Genomic DNA, 18727 nt, shown 5'->3' with positions numbered 1-18727 from the left:
ATCGGAACATGTTCCAAATGTGAGAGTTGGTGAGCGGGTGGAAAATGAAATTAGGGATATGCTTAATAACTTACATATTCATAACTGTTGTGATTTTTATGGAAACGGCAGAAATGTGCCACATGGCCCTGCTACATCGTACGGATTTGGTGGTCGGTTTATCTAATTCTCCATGATCAGCTAAAATAAAAAATAGGTTTAGTATGGCAGTTGCTAGTAGAATTATGAAGTTGTACTACATAACTAGTTTTTGCCAAAAAGTTGAAGGGAGAACAAAGGGCCGATTACAAATAGGAAGTGCCATATGTTGCTCCAGTCCCCTAAACCAATCCTGGCTTGGAGGCGGGGTTGGGAGGAGAGAGAGGAGTAACGGTCCAATCCTAGTGGCAGGAATTATTGCAGGGTACTTCCACAAGATTGTAAAATTGGTGATGTCATTTCTGCTAAATAATGGGGACTGCACTAGGATAGGGGAGAGACAAAAACCAGGGAGACAGAAAAAGGAGAAAGACAGGAGGACAGAGAGAAGAGACAGATCATCAGGAAGGCTGCTGAAACTTACCATCTGACAGGTCCAAGGAGACACCAGAAGAGATTGCTGAGAGTGCATTTGGGGGGAGTTGTCTATTTCTAGGAAGGCCTCAAAGCTGACTGGGTCCTGTGGTGGAGAGCGGGAGGCCATCTTTGAAAGTGGAGTGACCAGTCCCCTGCCCTATCTTTCCAGAGTGTCCTGAGATGCAGCTGGCTTTCCTGAACCTTAAACAGAGGTTTGTTATGTAAGTAGAACTAAGCCCTAGAAAACCAAAAGGTGAGGGTAATTTGCTTGCCTTGAATCATGTCCCTTTATAGTGGGTGGGGGGGGGGGTCGGGGGGTTAAAACTGTGTAGATCCTTAGCCTATTGTCATATCGCCCATGGAAAGTATGGAGCAGATGGGCGATATGGAAGAAGGACTAGACTCCGAGTCACTGCAAGGTGCGGTCTAGTCTTTCTGTTGTACTACCTACAAGAACCTGAGAATGGAGAACACCTGTGCGTTGCAACTTTCTTGCTGCCTACATGAGTTCACTACGCTTGTGCTCTGCCTCCAGTTGATCCTCTGTGTTTCCCTTGCCTTCCTTCCCTGTTCGTCTGCCCGTGTCTTTCCGTCACCGCTGTTCGCGGTTTCCCCCTCCCGTTTATTCCGCTTACCTGTTTGTTTCTGCTTCCGCTGTTGTGCCGCGCTCCGCGCTGCCTTCTAGTACTCATTCCTGCTACAGCGTCTCTCCTGCCGTCAGACGCTCTTTGCTGGGAACACTTTGGAGTACTGAACTGTTTGTGCTGTTCCGCAATGGATCGTTATTTCCCTATCTACTACGAACACTTACCAGTGCATGCTGGGTATTGAAGTCCGGATACCAGTGCTCACCGACAACTTCCTCTCTGGATGACTACAACTTACCCCTGCCTACTACAGCTACACAATCTTCCAGGGTTTTACGGCAAGGCTTTTCCCTGGTTTGGGGTGAGCTCCCCGGAGTCCCCGCTGCCGGGCTAATTGCTTATAGGCAAAGTGGCCTCCGGGGGAGCTCGCACCTATCTCGTCAAACAGAAGAATAAGACCGTCAGGACAAAGACAAAGACAGCCTGGAGGGAAAAGCTGGAAAGCTCATCCGACGAATCCGTAAAGACCCACACAGAATCATCAGGTGAGGAGTGGGCTAGTGGTAAGGAAAGTGTGAGTGATAAACCTACAGAATCTGAGACCTATGTAACCAAAAACATTAATTTAATTAATTCCCCATTTGGCAGAACACTACGGGGTGAATTTTGTTAAAATTTTAAATTACAAATCTCAATTCCCAGTGTGAAAACTATAGCCTATAATTTAATTGGGTAATCCTTGTTGTCCAGCTGACCCTGACTTCTTTAAGGAAGAGGATTGTCTTTGTTCTTCCCTGACACAGGCCTTTCAGTAAGAGGGGTCTGAAATCCAAAATTCACCCAAAGCATTCCAATGTTTCTGTCTGACTTCCCAAGGGGGCTGGGGCTGAAAAACAAAGGGATAAATCACCCTGTGTTTATTTGAAACCAAAAATGTGGGCGAAATTATTATTGCTATATATATTTTTTTACCAATCTTGAAATCCTACTGCTAGACTTTTAAGCCTGCAGGAAAATTAAAATCACACATTACATAAGTGCCTTCGTTATTGATCAGTGTAATTATTTCATGAAGTGAAATTTACAGAAAGGGAAGCATTTTGTCGGTGTTCTTTTTTACTCACTTTTGTGATTTATTTATGCTGGGATAATTTGATTGTGTTATGCTACGGATAAAGTGGTTTTGGACATTTTCGTGCTAATTTCTATTACTTTTAATTTAAACAAATACCAATATATTTCCCGTACAGGGGCCTGGTTCTTGGCTCATTCTTAGCTCAGGAGAAAGAGAGATCCAAGGGGCATGATATGTGTGTGAGACAGGGCTAAAGAAAAGAATCTGCTAAACAGTTTGGTGCATAACCACTTAAGTGGGGAGGGATGGAATTCCACATGTTGAGGGTGGCTTCTCAATAAACCGTTACATCCTCACCTCTCCTGAGCAGGCTCCCCCCATGCAGAGCTCCTTACGTCTCCTGAGCTGGCTCTCATCCCCCCTGCAGGGCTCCTCACCTCTCCTGAGCAGGCTCTCCTCCCCATGCAGGGTCTCCTCCCCTCTCCTGAGCAGGCTCTGCCCCCATACAGGGCTCCTCACCTCTCCTGAGCAGGGTCTCCTCCCCCCATGCAGGGCTCCTCACCTCTCCTGAGCAGGCTCTCCTCCCCTCCCCCCATGCAGGGCTCCTCACCTCTCCTGAGCAGGCTCTCCTCCCCCATCTCCGCATGCAGGGCTCCTCACCTCTCCTGAGCAGGCTCCCCTCCCCCCATGCAGGGCTCCTCACCTCTCCTGAGCAGGCTCTCCTCCCCCCCCTCCCCCATGCAGGGCTCCTCACCTCTCCTGAGCAGGCTCCCCTCCCCTCCCCCCATGCAGGGCTCCTCACCTCTCCCATGCAGGGCTCCTCACCTCTCCTGAGCAGGCTCCCCTCCCCCCATGCAGGGCTCCTCACCTCTCCTGAGCAGGCTCTCCTCCCCCATGCAGGGCTCCTCACCTCTCCTGAGCAGGCTCTCCTCCCCCCATGCAGGGCTCCTCACCTCTCCTGAGCAGGCTCTCCTCCCCCCCTCCCCATGCAGGGCTCCTCACCTCTCCTGAGCAGGGTCTCCTCCCCCTTCCCCCATGCAGGGCTCCTCATCTCTCCTGAGCAGGGTCTCCTCCCCCTTCCCCATGCAGGGCTCTTCACCTCTCCTGAGCAGGCTCCCCTCCCCCCATGCAGGGCTCCTCACCTCTCCTGAGCAGGCTCTCCTCCCCTCCCCCCATGCGGGGCTCATCACCTCTCCTGAGCAGGGTCTCCTCCCCCTTCCCCCATGCAGGGCTCCTCATCTCTCCTGAGCAGGCTCTCCTCCCCTCCCCCCATGCGGGGCTCCTCACCTCTCCTGAGCAGGGTCTCCTCCCCCTTCCCCCCTGCAAGGCTCCTCACCTCTCCTGAGCAGGCTCCCCCATGCAGGGCTCCTCACCTCTCCTGAGCAGGCTCCCCTCCCCCCATGCAGGGCTCCTCACCTCTCCTGAGCAGGCTCCCCTCCCCCATGCAGGGCTCCTCACCTCTCCTGAGCAGGCTCCCCTCCCCCATGCAGGGCTCCTCACCTCTCCTGAGCAGGCTCTCCTCCCCCCTCTCCCCATGCAGGGCTCCTCACCTCTCCTGGGCAGGCTCTCCTCCCCTCTCCTGAGCAGGGTCTCCTCCCCCATGCAGGGCTCCTCACCTCTCCTAAGCAGGCTCTCCTCCCCCCATGCAGGACTCCTCACCTCTCCTGAGCAGGCTCTCCTCCCCTCCCCCATGCAGGGCTCCTCACCTCTCCTGAGCAGGGTCTCCTCCCCCCCCATGCAGGGCTCCTCACCTCTCCTGAGCAGGATCTCCTCCCCCATGCAGGGCTCATCTCTCCTGAGCAGCGTCTCCTCCCCCATGCAGGGCTCCTCACCTCTCCTGAGCAGGCTCCCCTTCCCCATGCAGGGCGCCTCACCTCTCCTGAGCAGGCTCTCCTCCCTTCTCCCCATGCAGGGCTCCTCACCTCTCCTGAGCAGGCTCCCCTCCCCCATGCAGGGCTCCTCACCTCTCCTGAGCAGGGTCTCTGCCCCCCATGCCGGGCTCCTCACCTCTCCTGAGCAGGCTACTCACCCATGCAGGGCTCCTCACCTCTCCTGAGCAGGCTCTCCCCTCCCCCATGCAGGGCTCCTCACCTCTCCTGAGCAGGCTCTCCTCCCCCATGCAGGGCTCCTCACCCCTCCTGAGCAGGCTCTCCTCCCCTCCCCCATGCAGGGCTCCTCACCTCTCCTGAGCAGGCTCCTCCCCCATGCAGGGCTCCTCACCTCTCCTGAGCAGGCTCTGCTCCCCTCCCCCATGCAGGGCTCCTCACCTCTCCTGAGCAGGCTCCCCTTCCCCATGCAGGGCTCTTCCCCTCTCCTGAGCAGGCTCTCCTCCCCTCCCCCATGCAGGGCTCCTCACCTCTCCTGAGCAGGGTCTCCTCCCCCCATGCAGGGCTCTTTGCCTCTCCCAAGCAGGGTCTCCTTCCCCTTCCCCCATGCAGGGCTCCTCACCTCTCCTGAGCAGGCTCTCCTCCCCTCCCCCATGCAGGGCTCCTCACCTCTCCTGAGCAGGCTCTCCCCTCCCCATGCAGGGCTCCTCACCTCTCCTGAGCAGGCTCCCCTCCCCCCCTGCAGGGCTCCTCACCTCTCCTGAGCAGGCTCCCCCCCCCCCTGCAGGGCTCCTCACCTCTCCTGAGCAGGCTCTCCTCCCCTCCCCCATGCAAGGCTCCTCACCTCTCCTGAGCAGGGTCTCCTCCCCTGCCCCATGCAGGGCTCCTCACCTCTCCTGAGCAGGCTCTCCCCCCCATGCAGGGCTCCTCACCTCCCCTGAGCAGGATCTCCTCCCCCATCTCCGCATGCAGGGCTCCTCACCTCTCCTGAGCAGGCTCTCCTCCCCTCCCCCATGCAAGGCTCCTCACCTCTCCTGAGCAGGGTCTCCTCCCCCATGCAGGGCTCCTCACCTCTCCTGAGCAGGCTCTCCTCCCCTCCCCCATGCAGGGCTCCTCACCTCTCCTGAGCAGGGTCTCCTCCCCTCCCCCCATGCAGGGCTCCTCACCTCTCCTGAGCAGGCTCCCCTCCCCCATGCAGGGCTCCTCACCTCTCCTGAGCAGGCTCTCCTCCCCTCCCCCCATGCAGGGCTCCTCACCTCTCCTGAGCAGGCTCTCCTCCCCCCATGCAGGGCTCCTCGCCTCTCCTGAGCAGGGTCTCCTCCCCCATGCAGGGCTCCTCACCTCTCCTGAGCAGGCTCTCCTCCCCCATGCAGGGCTCCTCACCTCTCCTGAGCAGGCTCTCCTCCCCTCCCCCCATGCAGGGCTCCTCACCTCTCCTGAGCAGGCTCTCCTCCCCTCCCCCCCATGCAGGGCTCCTCACCTCTCCTGAGCAGGCTCCCCTCCCCCATGCAGGGCTCCTCACCTCTCCTGAGCAGGCTCTCCTCCCCTCCCCCCATGCAGGGCTCCTCCTCTCCTGAGCAGGCTCCCCTCCCCCATGCAGGGCTCCTCCCCTCTCCTGAGCAGGCTCCCCTCCCCATGCAGGGCTCCTCACCTCTCCTGAGCAGGCTCTCTCCTCCCCCATGCAGGGCTCCTCACCTCTCCTGAGCAGGGCCTCTGCCCCCCATGCAAGGCTCCTCACCTCTCCTGAGCAGGGTCTCCTCCCCCACGCAGGGCTCCTCACCTCTCCTGAGCAGGCTCTCCTCCCCTCCCCATGCAAGGCTCCTCACCTCTCCTGAGCAGGCTCTCCTCCCCCATCTCCGCATGCAGGGCTCCTCACCTCTCCTGAGCAGGCTCCCCTCCCCCCATGCAGGGCTCCTCACCTCTCCTGAGCAGGCTCTCCTCCCCCCCCTCCCCCATGCAGGGCTCCTCACCTCTCCTGAGCAGGCTCCCCTCCCCCCATGCAGGGCTCCTCACCTCTCCTGAGCAGGCTCCCCTCCCCCCATGCAGGGCTCCTCACCTCTCCCATGCTGGGCTCCTCACCTCTCCTGAGCAGGCTCCCCCTCCCCCCATGCAGGGCTCCTCACCTCTCCTGAGCAGGCTCTCCTCCCCCATGCAGGGCTCCTCACCTCTCCTGAGCAGGCTCTCCTCCCCCCATGCAGGGCTCCTCACCTCTCCTGAGCAGGCTCTCCTCCCCCCCTCCCCATGCAGGGCTCCTCACCTCTCCCGAGCAGGGTCTCCTCCCCCTTCCCCCATGCAGGGCTCCTCATCTCTCCTGAGCAGGGTCTCCTCCCCCTTCCCCCATGCAGGGCTCTTCACCTCTCCTGAGCAGGCTCCCCTCCCCCCATGCAGGGCTCCTCACCTCTCCTGAGCAGGCTCTCCTCCCCTCCCCCCATGCGGGGCTCATCACCTCTCCTGAGCAGGGTCTCCTCCCCCTTCCCCCATGCAGGGCTCCTCATCTCTCCTGAGCAGGGTCTCCTCCCCCTTCCCCCATGCAGGGCTCTTCACCTCTCCTGAGCAGGCTCCCCTCCCCCCATGCAGGGCTCCTCACCTCTCCTGAGCAGGCTCTCCTCCCCTCCCCCCATGCGGGGCTCCTCACCTCTCCTGAGCAGGGTCTCCTCCCCCTTCCCCCCTGCAAGGCTCCTCACCTCTCCTGAGCAGGCTCCCCCATGCAGGGCTCCTCACCTCTCCTGAGCAGGCTCCCCTCCCCCCATGCAGGGCTCCTCACCTCTCCTGAGCAGGCTCCCCTCCCCCATGCAGGGCTCCTCACCTCTCCTGAGCAGGCTCCCCTCCCCCATGCAGGGCTCCTCACCTCTCCTGAGCAGGCTCTCCTCCCCCCTCTCCCCATGCAGGGCTCCTCACCTCTCCTGGGCAGGCTCTCCTCCCCTCTCCTGAGCAGGGTCTCCTCCCCCATGCAGGGCTCCTCACCTCTCCTGAGCAGGCTCTCCTCCCCCCATGCAGGGCTCCTCACCTCTCCTGAGCAGGCTCTCCTCCCCTCCCCCATGCAGGGCTCCTCACCTCTCCTGAGCAGGGTCTCCTCCCCCCCATGCAGGGCTCCTCACCTCTCCTGAGCAGGATCTCCTCCCCCATGCAGGGCTCATCTCTCCTGAGCAGCGTCTCCTCCCCCATGCAGGGCTCCTCACCTCTCCTGAGCAGGCTCCCCTTCCCCATGCAGGGCGCCTCACCTCTCCTGAGCAGGCTCTCCTCCCTTCTCCCCATGCAGGGCTCCTCACCTCTCCTGAGCAGGCTCCCCTCCCCCATGCAGGGCTCCTCACCTCTCCTGAGCAGGGTCTCTGCCCCCCATGCAGGGCTCCTCACCTCTCCTGAGCAGGCTCTCCCCTCCCCATGCAGGGCTCCTCACCTCTCCTGAGCAGGCTCTCCCCTCCCCCATGCAGGGCTCCTCACCTCTCCTGAGCAGGCTCTCCTCCCCCCATGCAGGGCTCCTCACCCCTCCTGAGCAGGCTCTCCTCCCCTCCCCATGCAGGGCTCCTCACCTCTCCTGAGCAGGCTCCTCCCCCATGCAGGGCTCCTCACCTCTCCTGAGCAGGCTCTGCTCCCCTCCCCCATGCAGGGCTCCTCACCTCTCCTGAGCAGGCTCCCCTTCCCCATGCAGGGCTCTTCCCCTCTCCTGAGCAGGCTCTCCTCCCCTCCCCCATGCAGGGCTCCTCACCTCTCCTGAGCAGGGTCTCCTCCCCCCATGCAGGGCTCTTTGCCTCTCCCAAGCAGGGTCTCCTTCCCCTTCCCCCATGCAGGGCTCCTCACCTCTCCTGAGCAGGCTCTCCTCCCCTCCCCCATGCAGGGCTCCTCACCTCTCCTGAGCAGGCTCTCCCCTCCCCATGCAGGGCTCCTCACCTCTCCTGAGCAGGCTCCCCTCCCCCCATGCAGGGCTCCTCTCCTGAGCAGGGTCTCCTCCCCCCATGCAGGGCTCTTTGCCTCTCCCAAGCAGGGTCTCCTTCCCCTTCCCCCATGCAGGGCTCCTCACCTCTCCTGAGCAGGGTCTCCTCCCCTTCCCCCATGCAGGGCTCCTCACCTCTCCTGAGCAGGCTCCCCTCCCCCATGCAGGGCTCCTCACCTCTCCTGAGCAGGCTCTCCTCCCCTCCCCCCATGCAGGGCTCCTCCTCTCCTGAGCAGGCTCCCCTCCCCCATGCAGGGCTCCTCCCCTCTCCTGAGCAGGCTCCCCTCCCCATGCAGGGCTCCTCACCTCTCCTGAGCAGGGTCTCCTCCCCCACGCAGGGCTCCTCACCTCTCCTGAGCAGGCTCTCCTTCCCTCCCCCATGCAAGGCTCCTCACCTCTCCTGAGCAGGGTCTCCTCCCCCATGCAGGGCTCCTCACCTCTCCTGAGCAGGCTCTCCCCTCCCCATGCAGGGCTCCTCACCTCTCCTGAGCAGGGTCTCCTCCCCATATTGCAGGGCTCCTCACCTCTCCTGAGCAGGGTCTCCTCCCCCATGCAGGGCTCCTCACCTCTCCTGAGCAGGCTCTCTCCTCCCCCATGCAGGGCTCCTCACCTCTCCTGAGCAGGGTCTCCTCCCCCACGCAGGGCTCCTCACCTCTCCTGAGCAGGCTCTCCTCTCCCCATGCAGGGCTCCTCACCTCTCCTGAGCAGGCTCTCCTCTCCCCATGCAGGGCTCCTCACCTCTCCTGAGCAGGCTCTCCTCCCCCATGCAGGGCTCCTCACCTCTCCTGAGCAGGCTCTCCTCCCCTATGCAGGGCTCCTCACCTCTCCTGAGCAGGCTCTCCTCCCCTTCCCCCATGCAGGGCTCCTCACCTCTCCTGAGCAGGATCTCCTCCCCTCCCCCATGCAGGGCTCCTCACCTCTCCTGAGCAGGCTCTCCTCCCCTCCCCCCATGCAGGGCTCCTCACCTCTCCTGAGCAGGCTCTCCTCTCCCCATGCAGCTCCTCACCTCTCCTGAGCAGGCTCTCCTCTCCCCATGCAGGGCTCCTCACCTCTCCTGAGCAGGCTCTCCTCCCCCATGCAGGGCTCCTCACCTCTCCTGAGCAGGATCCCCTCCCCCATGCAGGGCTCCTCACCTCTCCTGAGCAGGCTCTCCTCCCCTTCCCCCATGCAGGGCTCCTCACCTCTCCTGAGCAGGCTCTCCTCCCCTCCCCCATGCAGGGCTCCTCACCTCTCCTGAGCAGGCTCTCCTCCCCTCCCCCCATGCAGGGCTCCTCACCTCTCCTGAGCAGGCTCTCCTCTCCCCATGCAGGGCTCCTCACCTCTCCTGAGCAGGCTCTCCTCTCCCCATGCAGGGCTCCTCACCTCTCCTGAGCAGGCTCTCCTCCCCCATGCAGGGCTCACTCACCTCTCCTGAGCAGGGTCTCCTTCCCCATGCAGGGCTCCTCACCTCTCCTGAGCAGGCTCTCCCACGCAGGGCTCCTCACCTCTCCTGAGCAGGCTCTCCTCTCCCCATGCAGGGCTCCTCACCTCTCCTGAGCAGGCTCTCCTCTCCCCATGCAGGGCTCCTCACCTCTCCTGAGCAGGCTCTCCTCCCCCATGCAGGGCTCCTCACCTCTCCTGAGCAGGCTCTCCTCCCCCATGCAGGGCTCCTCACCTCTCCTGAGCAGGCTCTCCTCCCCTTCCCCCATGCAGGGCTCCTCACCTCTCCTGAGCATGATCTCCTCCCCTCCCCCATGCAGGGCTCCTCACCTCTCCTGAGCAGGCTCTCCTCCCCTCCCCCCATGCAGGGCTCCTCACCTCTCCTGAGCAGGCTCTCCTCTCCCCATGCAGGGCTCCTCACCTCTCCTGAGCAGGCTCTCCTCTCCCCATGCAGGGCTCCTCACCTCTCCTGAGCAGGCTCTCCTCCCCCATGCAGGGCTCCTCACCTCTCCTGAGCAGGATCCCCTCCCCCATGCAGGGCTCCTCACCTCTCCTGAGCAGGCTCTCCTCCCCTTCCCCCATGCAGGGCTCCTCACCTCTCCTGAGCAGGCTCTCCTCCCCTCCCCCATGCAGGGCTCCTCACCTCTCCTGAGCAGGCTCTCCTCCCCTCCCCCCATGCAGGGCTCCTCACCTCTCCTGAGCAGGCTCTCCTCTCCCCATGCAGGGCTCCTCACCTCTCCTGAGCAGGCTCTCCTCTCCCCATGCAGGGCTCCTCACCTCTCCTGAGCAGGCTCTCCTCCCCCATGCAGGGCTCCTCACCTCTCCTGAGCAGGGTCTCCTTCCCCATGCAGGGCTCCTCACCTCTCCTGAGCAGGCTCTCCTCTCCCCATGCAGGGCTCCTCACCTCTCCTGAGCAGGCTCTCCTCCCCCATGCAGGGCTCCTCACCTCTCCTGAGCAGGGTCTCCTCCCCCATGCAGGGCTCCTCACCTCTCCTGAGCAGGCTCTCCTCCCCCCATGCGGGGCTCATCACCTCTCCTGAGCAGGCTCTCCTCCCCCATGCAGGGCTCCTCACCTCTCCTGAGCAGGATCCCCTCCCCCATGCAGGGCTCCTCACCTCTCCTGAGCAGGCTCTCCTCCCCTTCCCCCATGCAGGGCTCCTCACCTCTCCTGAGCAGGCTCTCCTCCCCTCCCCCATGCAGGGCTCCTCACCTCTCCTGAGCAGGCTCTCCTCCTCTCCCCCCATGCAGTGCTCCTCACCTCTCCTGAGCAGGGTCTCCTCTCCCCATGCAGGGCTCCTCACCTCTCCTGAGCAGGCTCTCCTCTCCCCATGCAGGGCTCCTCACCTCTCCTGAGCAGGCTCTCCTCCCCCATGCAGGGCTCCTCACCTCTCCTGAGCAGGGTCTCCTTCCCCATGCAGGGCTCCTCACCTCTCCTGAGCAGGCTCTCCTCTCCCCATGCAGGGCTCCTCACCTCTCCTGAGCAGGCTCTCCTCCCCCATGCAGGGCTCCTCACCTCTCCTGAGCAGGGTCTCCTCCCCCATGCAGGGCTCCTCACCTCTCCTGAGCAGGCTCTCCTCCCCTCCCCCATGCAGGACTCCTCACCTCTCCTGAGCAGGATCCCCTCCCCCATGCAGGGCTCCTCACCTCTCCTGAGCAGGCTCTCCTCCCCTTCCCCCATGCAGGGCTCCTCACCTCTCCTGAGCAGGCTCTCCTCCCCTCCCCCATGCATGGCTCCTCACCTCTCCTGAGCAGGCTCTCCTCCCCTCCCCCATGCAGGGCTCCTCACCTCTCCTGAGCAGGCTCTCCTCCCCTCCCCCATGCAGGGCTCCTCACCTCTCCTGAGCTGGGTCTCCTCCCCTCCCCCATGCAGGGCTCCTCACCTCTCCTGAGCAGGCTCCCCTCCCCCATGCAGGGCTCCTCACCTCTCCTGAGCAGGCTCCCCCCCATGCAGGGCTCCTCACCTCTCCTGAGCAGGCTCTCCTCCCCTCCCCCATGCATGGCTCCTCACCTCTCCTGAGCAGGCTCTCCTCCCCTCCCCCATGCATGGCTCCTCACCTCTCCTGAGCAGGCTCTCCTCCCCTCCCCCATGCAGGGCTCCTCACCTCTCCTGAGCTGGGTCTCCTCCCCTCCCCCATGCAGGGCTCCTCACCTCTCCTGAGCAGGCTCCCCTCCCCCATGCAGGGCTCCTCACCTCTCCTGAGCAGGCTCCCCCCATGCAGGGCTCCTCACCTCTCCTGAGCAGGCTCTCCTCCCCTCCCCCATGCATGGCTCCTCACCTCTCCTGAGCAGGCTCTCCTCCCCTCCCCCATGCATGGCTCCTCACCTCTCCTGAGCAGGCTCTCCTCCCCTCCCCCATGCAGGGCTCCTCACCTCTCCTGAGCTGGGTCTCCTCTCCTCCCCCATGCAGGGCTCCTCACCTCTCCTGAGCTGGGTCTCCTCTCCTCCCCCATGCAGGGCTCCTCACCTCTCCTGAGCAGGCTCCCCCCCATGCAGGGCTCCTCACCTCTCCTGAGCAGGCTCTCCTCCCCTCCCCCATGCAGGGCTCCTCACCTCTCCTGAGCAGGGTCTCCTCCCCCCATGCAGGGCTCCTCACCTCTCCTGAGCAGGCTCCCCTCCCCCATGCAGGGCTCCTCACCTCTCCTGAGCAGGCTCTCCTCCCCTCCCCCATGCATGGCTCCTCACCTCTCCTGAGCAGGCTCTCCTCCCCTCCCCCATGCAGGGCTCCTCACCTCTCCTGAGCAGGCTCTCCTCCCCTCCCCCATGCAGGGCTCCTCACCTCTCCTGAGCTGGGTCTCCTCCCCTCCCCCATGCAGGGCTCCTCACCTCTCCTGAGCAGGCTCCCCTCCCCCATGCAGGGCTCCTCACCTCTCCTGAGCAGGCTCCCCTCCCCCATGCAGGGCTCCTCACCTCTCCTGAGCAGGCTCTCCTCCCCTCCCCCATGCAGGGCTCCTCACCTCTCCTGAGCAGGCTCCCCTCCCCCATGCAGGGCTCCTCACCTCTCCTGAGCAGGCTCCCCTCCCCCATGCAGGGCTCCTCACCTCTCCTGAGCAGGCTCTCCTCCCCTCCTCCCATGCAGGGCTCCTCTCCTGAGCAGGGTCTCCTCCCCCTCCCTCCATGCAGGGCTCCTCACCTCTCCTGAGCAGGCTCTCCTCCCCTCCCCCATGCAGGGCTCCTCACCTCTCCTGAGCAGGGTCTCCCCCCCCCCATGCAGGGCTCCTCGCCTCTCCTGAGCAGGCTCTCCTCCCCTCCCCCATGCAGGGCTCCTCACCTCTCCTGAGCAGGGTCTCCTCCCCTCCCCCATGCAGGGCTCCTCACCTCTCCTGAGCAGGCTCCTCCCCCATGCAGGGATCCTCACCTCTCCTGAGCAGGCTCCTCCCCCATGCAGGGCTCCTCACCTCTCCTGAGCAGGCACTCCTCCCCCATGCAGGGCTCCTCAACTCTCCTGAGCAGGCTCCCCTCCCCCATGCAGGGCTCCTCACCTCTCCTGAGCAGGCTCCCCTCCCCCATGCAGGGCTCCTCACCTCTCCTGAGCAGGCTCTCCTCCCCTCCCCCATGCAGGGCTCCTCACCTCTCCTGAGCAGGCTCCCTTCCCCCATGCAGAGCTCCTCACCTCTCCTGAGCAGGGTCTCCTCCCCCTCCCTCCATGCAGGGCTCCTCACCTCTCCTGAGCAGGCTCTCCTCCCCTCCCCCATGCAGGGCTCCTCACCTCTCCTGAGCAGGGTCTCCCCCCTCCCCCATGCAGGGCTCCTCGCCTCTCCTGAGCAGGCTCTCCTCCCCTCCCCCATGCAGGGCTCCTCACCTCTCCTGAGCAGGGTCTCCTCCCCTCCCCCATGCAGGGCTCCTCACCTCTCCTGAGCAGGCTCCTCCCCCATGCAGGGCTCCTCACCTCTCCTGAGCAGGCTCCTCCCCCATGCAGGGCTCCTCACCTCTCCTGAGCAGGCACTCCTCCCCCATGCAGGGCTCCTCACCTCTCCTGAGCAGGCACTCCTCCCCCATGCAGGGCTCCTCACCTCTCCTGAGTAGGGTCTCCCCCACATGCAGGGCTCCTCACCTCTCCTGAGCAGGCTCCCCTCCCCATGCAGGGCTCCTCACCTCTCCTGAGCAGGCTCTCCTCCCCTCCCCCATGCAGGGCTCCTCACCTCTCCTGAGCAGGCTCTCCTCCCCTCCTCCCATGCAGGGCTCCTCTCCTGAGCAGGATCTCCTCCCCTTCCTCCATGCAGGGCTCCTCACCTCTTCTGAGCAGGGTCTCCTCCCCCCATGCAGGGCTCCTCACCTCTCCTGAGCAGGCTCCCCTCCCCCATGCAGGGCTCCTCACCTCTCCTGAGCAGGCTCTCCTCCCCCATGCAGGGCTCCTCACCTCTCCTGAGCAGGCTCTCCTCCCCTCCCCCATGCAGGGCTCCTCACCTCTCCTGAGCAGGCTCTCCTCCCCCATGCAGGGCTCCTCACCTCTCCTGAGCAGGCTCTCCTCCCCTCCCCCATGAAGGGCTCCTCACCTCTCCTGAGCAGGCTCTCCTCCCCCTTCCCCCCTGCAAGGCTCCTCACCTCTCCTGAGCAGGCTCCCCCATGCAGGGCTCCTCCTCTCCTGAGCAGGCTCTCCTCCCCTCCCCCATGCATGGCTCCTCACCTCTCCTGAGCAGGCTCTCCTCCCCTCCCCCATGCAGGGCTCCTCACCTCTCCTGAGCAGGCTCTCCTCCCCTCCCCCATGCAGGGCTCCTCACCTCTCCTGAGCTGGGTCTCCTCCCCTCCCCCATGCAGGGCTCCTCACCTCTCCTGAGCAGGCTCCCCTCCCCCATGCAGGGCTCCTCACCTCTCCTGAGCAGGCTCCCCTCCCCCATGCAGGGCTCCTCACCTCTCCTGAGCAGGCTCTCCTCCCCTCCCCCATGCAGGGCTCCTCCTCTCCTGAGCAGGCTCCCTTCCCCCATGCAGAGCTCCTCACCTCTCCTGAGCAGGGTCTCCTCCCCCTCCCTCCATGCAGAGCTCCTCACCTCTCCTGAGCAGGCTCTCCTCCCCTCCCCCATGCAGGGCTCCTCACCTCTCCTGAGCAGGGTCTCCCCCCTCCCCCATGCAGGGCTCCTCGCCTCTCCTGAGCAGGCTCTCCTCCCCTCCCCCATGCAGGGCTCCTCACCTCTCCTGAGCAGGGTCTCCTCCCCTCCCCCATGCAGGGCTCCTCACCTCTCCTGAGCAGGCTCCTCCCCCATGCAGGGATCCTCACCTCTCCTGAGCAGGCTCCTCCCCCATGCAGGGCTCCTCACCTCTCCTGAGCAGGCACTCCTCCCCCATGCAGGGCTCCTCACCTCTCCTGAGCAGGCTCCCCTCCCCCATGCAGGGCTCCTCACCTCTCCTGAGCAGGCTCCCCTCCCCCATGCAGGGCTCTTCACTTCTCCTGAGCAGGGTCTCCTCCCCCTCCCTCCATGCAGGGCTCCTCACCTCTCCTGAGCAGGCTCTCCTCCCCTCCCCCATGCAGGGCTCCTCACCTCTCCTGAGCAGGGTCTCCCCCCTCCCCCATGCAGGGCTCCTCGCCTCTCCTGAGCAGGCTCTCCTCCCCTCCCCCATGCAGGGCTCCTCACCTCTCCTGAGCAGGGTCTCCTCCCCTCCCCCATGCAGGGCTCCTCACCTCTCCTGAGCAGGCTCCTCCCCCATGCAGGGCTCCTCACCTCTCCTGAGCAGGCTCCTCCCCCATGCAGGGCTCCTCACCTCTCCTGAGCCGGCACTCATCCCCCATGCAGGGCTCCTCACCTCTCCTGAGTAGGGTCTCCCCCACATGCAGGGCTCCTCACCTCTCCTGAGCAGGCTCCCCTCCCCATGCAGGGCTCCTCACCTCTCCTGAGCAGGCTCTCCTCCCCTCCCCCATGCAGGGCTCCTCACCTCTCCTGAGCAGGCTCTCCCCTCCTCCCATGCAGGGCTCCTCTCCTGAGCAGGATCTCCTCCCCTTCCTCCATGCAGGGCTCCTCACCTCTTCTGAGCAGGGTCTCCTCCCCCCATGCAGGGCTCCTCACCTCTCCTGAGCAGGCTCCCCTCCCCCATGCAGGGCTCCTCACCTCTCCTGAGCAGGCTCCCCTCCCCCATGCAGGGCTCCTCACCTCTCCTGAGCAGGCTCTCCTCCCCCATGCAGGGCTCCTCACCTCTCCTGAGCAGGCTCTCCTCCCCTCCCCCATGCAGGGCTCCTCACCTCTCCTGAGCAGGCTCTCCTCCCCCATGCAGGGCTCCTCACCTCTCCTGAGCAGGCTCTCCTCCCCTCCCCCATGAAGGGCTCCTCACCTCTCCTGAGCAGGCTCTCCTCCCCCTTCCCCCCTGCAAGGCTCCTCACCTCTCCTGAGCAGGCTCCCCCATGCAGGGCTCCTCCTCTCCTGAGCAGGCTCTCCTCCCCTCCCCCATGAAGGGCTCCTCACCTCTCCTGAGCAGGCTCTCCTCCCCTCCCCCATGCAAGGCTCCTCACCTCTCCTGAGCAGGGTCTCCTCCCCCATGCAGGGCTCCTCACCTCTCCTGAGCAGGCTCTCCTCCCCCATGCAGAGCTCCTCACCTCTCCTGAGCAGGGTCTCCTCCCCCTCCCTCCATGCAGGGCTCCTCACCTCTCCTGAGCAGGCTCTCCTCCCCTCCCCCATGCAGGCCTCCTCACCTCTCCTGAGCAGGGTCTCCCCCCTCCCCCATGCAGGGCTCCTCGCCTCTCCTGAGCAGGCTCTCCTCCCCTCCCCCATGCAGGGCTCCTCACCTCTCCTGAGCAGGGTCTCCTCCCCTCCCCCATGCAGGGCTCCTCACCTCTCCTGAGCAGGCTCCTCCCCCATGCAGGGCTCCTCACCTCTCCTGAGCAGGCTCCTCCCCCATGCAGGGCTCCTCACCTCTCCTGAGCAGGCACTCCTCCCCCATGCAGGGCTCCTCACCTCTCCTGAGCAGGCACTCCTCCCCCATGCAAGGCTCCTCACCTCTCCTGAGTAGGGTCTCCCCCACATGCAGGGCTCCTCACCTGAGCAGGCTCCCCTCCCCATGCAGGGCTCCTCACCTCTCCTGAGCAGGCTCTCCTCCCCTCCCCCATGCAGGGCTCCTCACCTCTCCTGAGCAGGCTCTCCTCCCCTCCTCCCATGCAGGGCTCCTCTCCTGAGCAGGATCTCCTCCCCTTCCTCCATGCAGGGCTCCTCACCTCTTCTGAGCAGGGTCTCCTCCCCCCATGCAGGGCTCCTCACCTCTCCTGAGCAGGCTCCCCTCCCCCATGCAGGGCTCCTCACCTCTCCTGAGCAGGCTCTCCTCCCCCATGCAGGGCTCCTCACCTCTCCTGAGCAGGCTCTCCTCCCCTCCCCCATGCAGGGCTCCTCACCTCTCCTGAGCAGGGTCTCCTCCCCCCATGCAGGGCTCTTTGCCTCTCCCAAGCAGGGTCTCCTTCCCCTTCCCCCATGCAGGGCTCCTCACCTCTCCTGAGCAGGCTCTCCTCCCCTCCCCCATGCAGGGCTCCTCACCTCTCCTGAGCAGGCTCTCCCCTCCCCATGCAGGGCTCCTCACCTCTCCTGAGCAGGCTCCCCTCCCCCCCTGCAGGGCTCCTCACCTCTCCTGAGCAGGCTCCCCCCCCCCCTGCAGGGCTCCTCACCTCTCCTGAGCAGGCTCTCCTCCCCTCCCCCATGCAAGGCTCCTCACCTCTCCTGAGCAGGGTCTCCTCCCCTGCCCCATGCAGGGCTCCTCACCTCTCCTGAGCAGGCTCTCCCCCCCATGCAGGGCTCCTCACCTCCCCTGAGCAGGATCTCCTCCCCCATCTCCGCATGCAGGGCTCCTCACCTCTCCTGAGCAGGCTCTCCTCCCCTCCCCCATGCAAGGCTCCTCACCTCTCCTGAGCAGGGTCTCCTCCCCCATGCAGGGCTCCTCACCTCTCCTGAGCAGGCTCTCCTCCCCTCCCCCATGCAGGGCTCCTCACCTCTCCTGAGCAGGGTCTCCTCCCCTCCCCCCATGCAGGGCTCCTCACCTCTCCTGAGCAGGCTCCCCTCCCCCATGCAGGGCTCCTCACCTCTCCTGAGCAGGCTCTCCTCCCCTCCCCCCATGCAGGGCTCCTCACCTCTCCTGAGCAGGCTCTCCTCCCCCCATGCAGGGCTCCTCGCCTCTCCTGAGCAGGCTCTCCTCCCCCCATGCAGGGCTCCTCACCTCTCCTGAGCAGGCTCTCCTCCCCCATGCAGGGCTCCTCACCTCTCCTGAGCAGGCTCTCCTCCCCTCCCCCCATGCAGGGCTCCTCACCTCTCCTGAGCAGGCTCTCCTCCCCTCCCCCCATGCAAGGCTCCTCACCTCTCCTGAGCAGGCTCCCCTCCCCCATGCAGGGCTCCTCACCTCTCCTGAGCAGGCTCTCCTCCCCTCCCCCCATGCAGGGCTCCTCCTCTCCTGAGCAGGCTCCCCTCCCCCATGCAGGGCTCCTCCCCTCTCCTGAGCAGGCTCCCCTCCCCATGCAGGGCTCCTCACCTCTCCTGAGCAGGCTCTCTCCTCCCCCATGCAGGGCTCCTCACCTCTCCTGAGCAGGGTCTCCTCCCCCATGCAGGGCTCCTCACCTCTCCTGAGCAGGCTCTCCCCTCCCCATGCAGGGCTCCTCACCTCTCCTGAGCAGGCTCTCCCCTCCCCATGCAGGGCTCCTCACCTCTCCTGAGCAGGCTCTCCTCCCCTCCCCCCATGCAGGGCTCCTCACCTCTCCTGAGCAGGCTCCCCTCCCCCATGCAGGGCTCCTCACCTCTCCTGAGCAGGCTCTCCTCCCCTCCCCCCATGCAGGGCTCCTCCTCTCCTGAGCAGGCTCCCCTCCCCCATGCAGGGCTCCTCCCCTCTCCTGAGCAGGCTCCCCTCCCCATGCAGGGCTCCTCACCTCTCCTGAGCAGGCTCTCTCCTCCCCCATGCAGGGCTCCTCACCTCTCCTGAGCAGGGCCTCTGCCCCCCATGCAAGGCTCCTCACCTCTCCTGAGCAGGGTCTCCTCCCCCACGCAGGGCTCCTCACCTCTCCTGAGCAGGCTCTCCTCCCCTCCCCATGCAAGGCTCCTCACCTCTCCTGAGCAGGCTCTCCTCCCCCATCTCCGCATGCAGGGCTCCTCACCTCTCCTGAGCAGGCTCCCCTCCCCCCATGCAGGGCTCCTCACCTCTCCTGAGCAGGCTCTCCTCCCCCCCCTCCCCCATGCAGGGCTCCTCACCTCTCCTGAGCAGGCTCCCCTCCCCCCATGCAGGGCTCCTCACCTCTCCTGAGCAGGCTCTCCTCCCCTCCCCCCATGCAGGGCTCCTCACCTCTCCCATGCAGGGCTCCTCACCTCTCCTGAGCAGGCTCCCCCTCCCCCCATGCAGGGCTCCTCACCTCTCCTGAGCAGGCTCTCCTCCCCCATGCAGGGCT

At 64.3% G+C, this 18727-nt stretch overlaps 1 protein-coding gene and 1 long non-coding RNA gene across 3 annotated transcripts in view; both read right to left on the bottom strand.

Moving 5' to 3' along the window:
• Positions 1 to 18727, bottom strand: part of LOC138522053 (patr class I histocompatibility antigen, A-2 alpha chain-like) — a 269113-nt gene that overhangs the window by 161233 nt on the left and 89153 nt on the right. The window lies entirely within an intron of this gene.
• Positions 1751 to 8489, bottom strand: LOC138522054 (uncharacterized). The gene is made up of 2 exons (XR_011283226.1): positions 8455 to 8489; positions 1751 to 2028 (listed from the first exon to the last, which is right to left on the bottom strand). It is a non-coding gene; the product is annotated as an uncharacterized lncRNA (long non-coding RNA).

The sequence above is a fragment of the Ambystoma mexicanum genome, chromosome 13, assembly GCF_040938575.1.
Source record: "Ambystoma mexicanum isolate Mex_15411 chromosome 13, UKY_AmexF1_1, whole genome shotgun sequence".
Classification (NCBI taxonomy): Eukaryota; Metazoa; Chordata; class Amphibia; order Caudata; family Ambystomatidae; genus Ambystoma; species Ambystoma mexicanum.
Note: the sequence above shows the minus strand (reverse complement) of the source record. Positions and strands in the feature narration are given on the sequence as shown.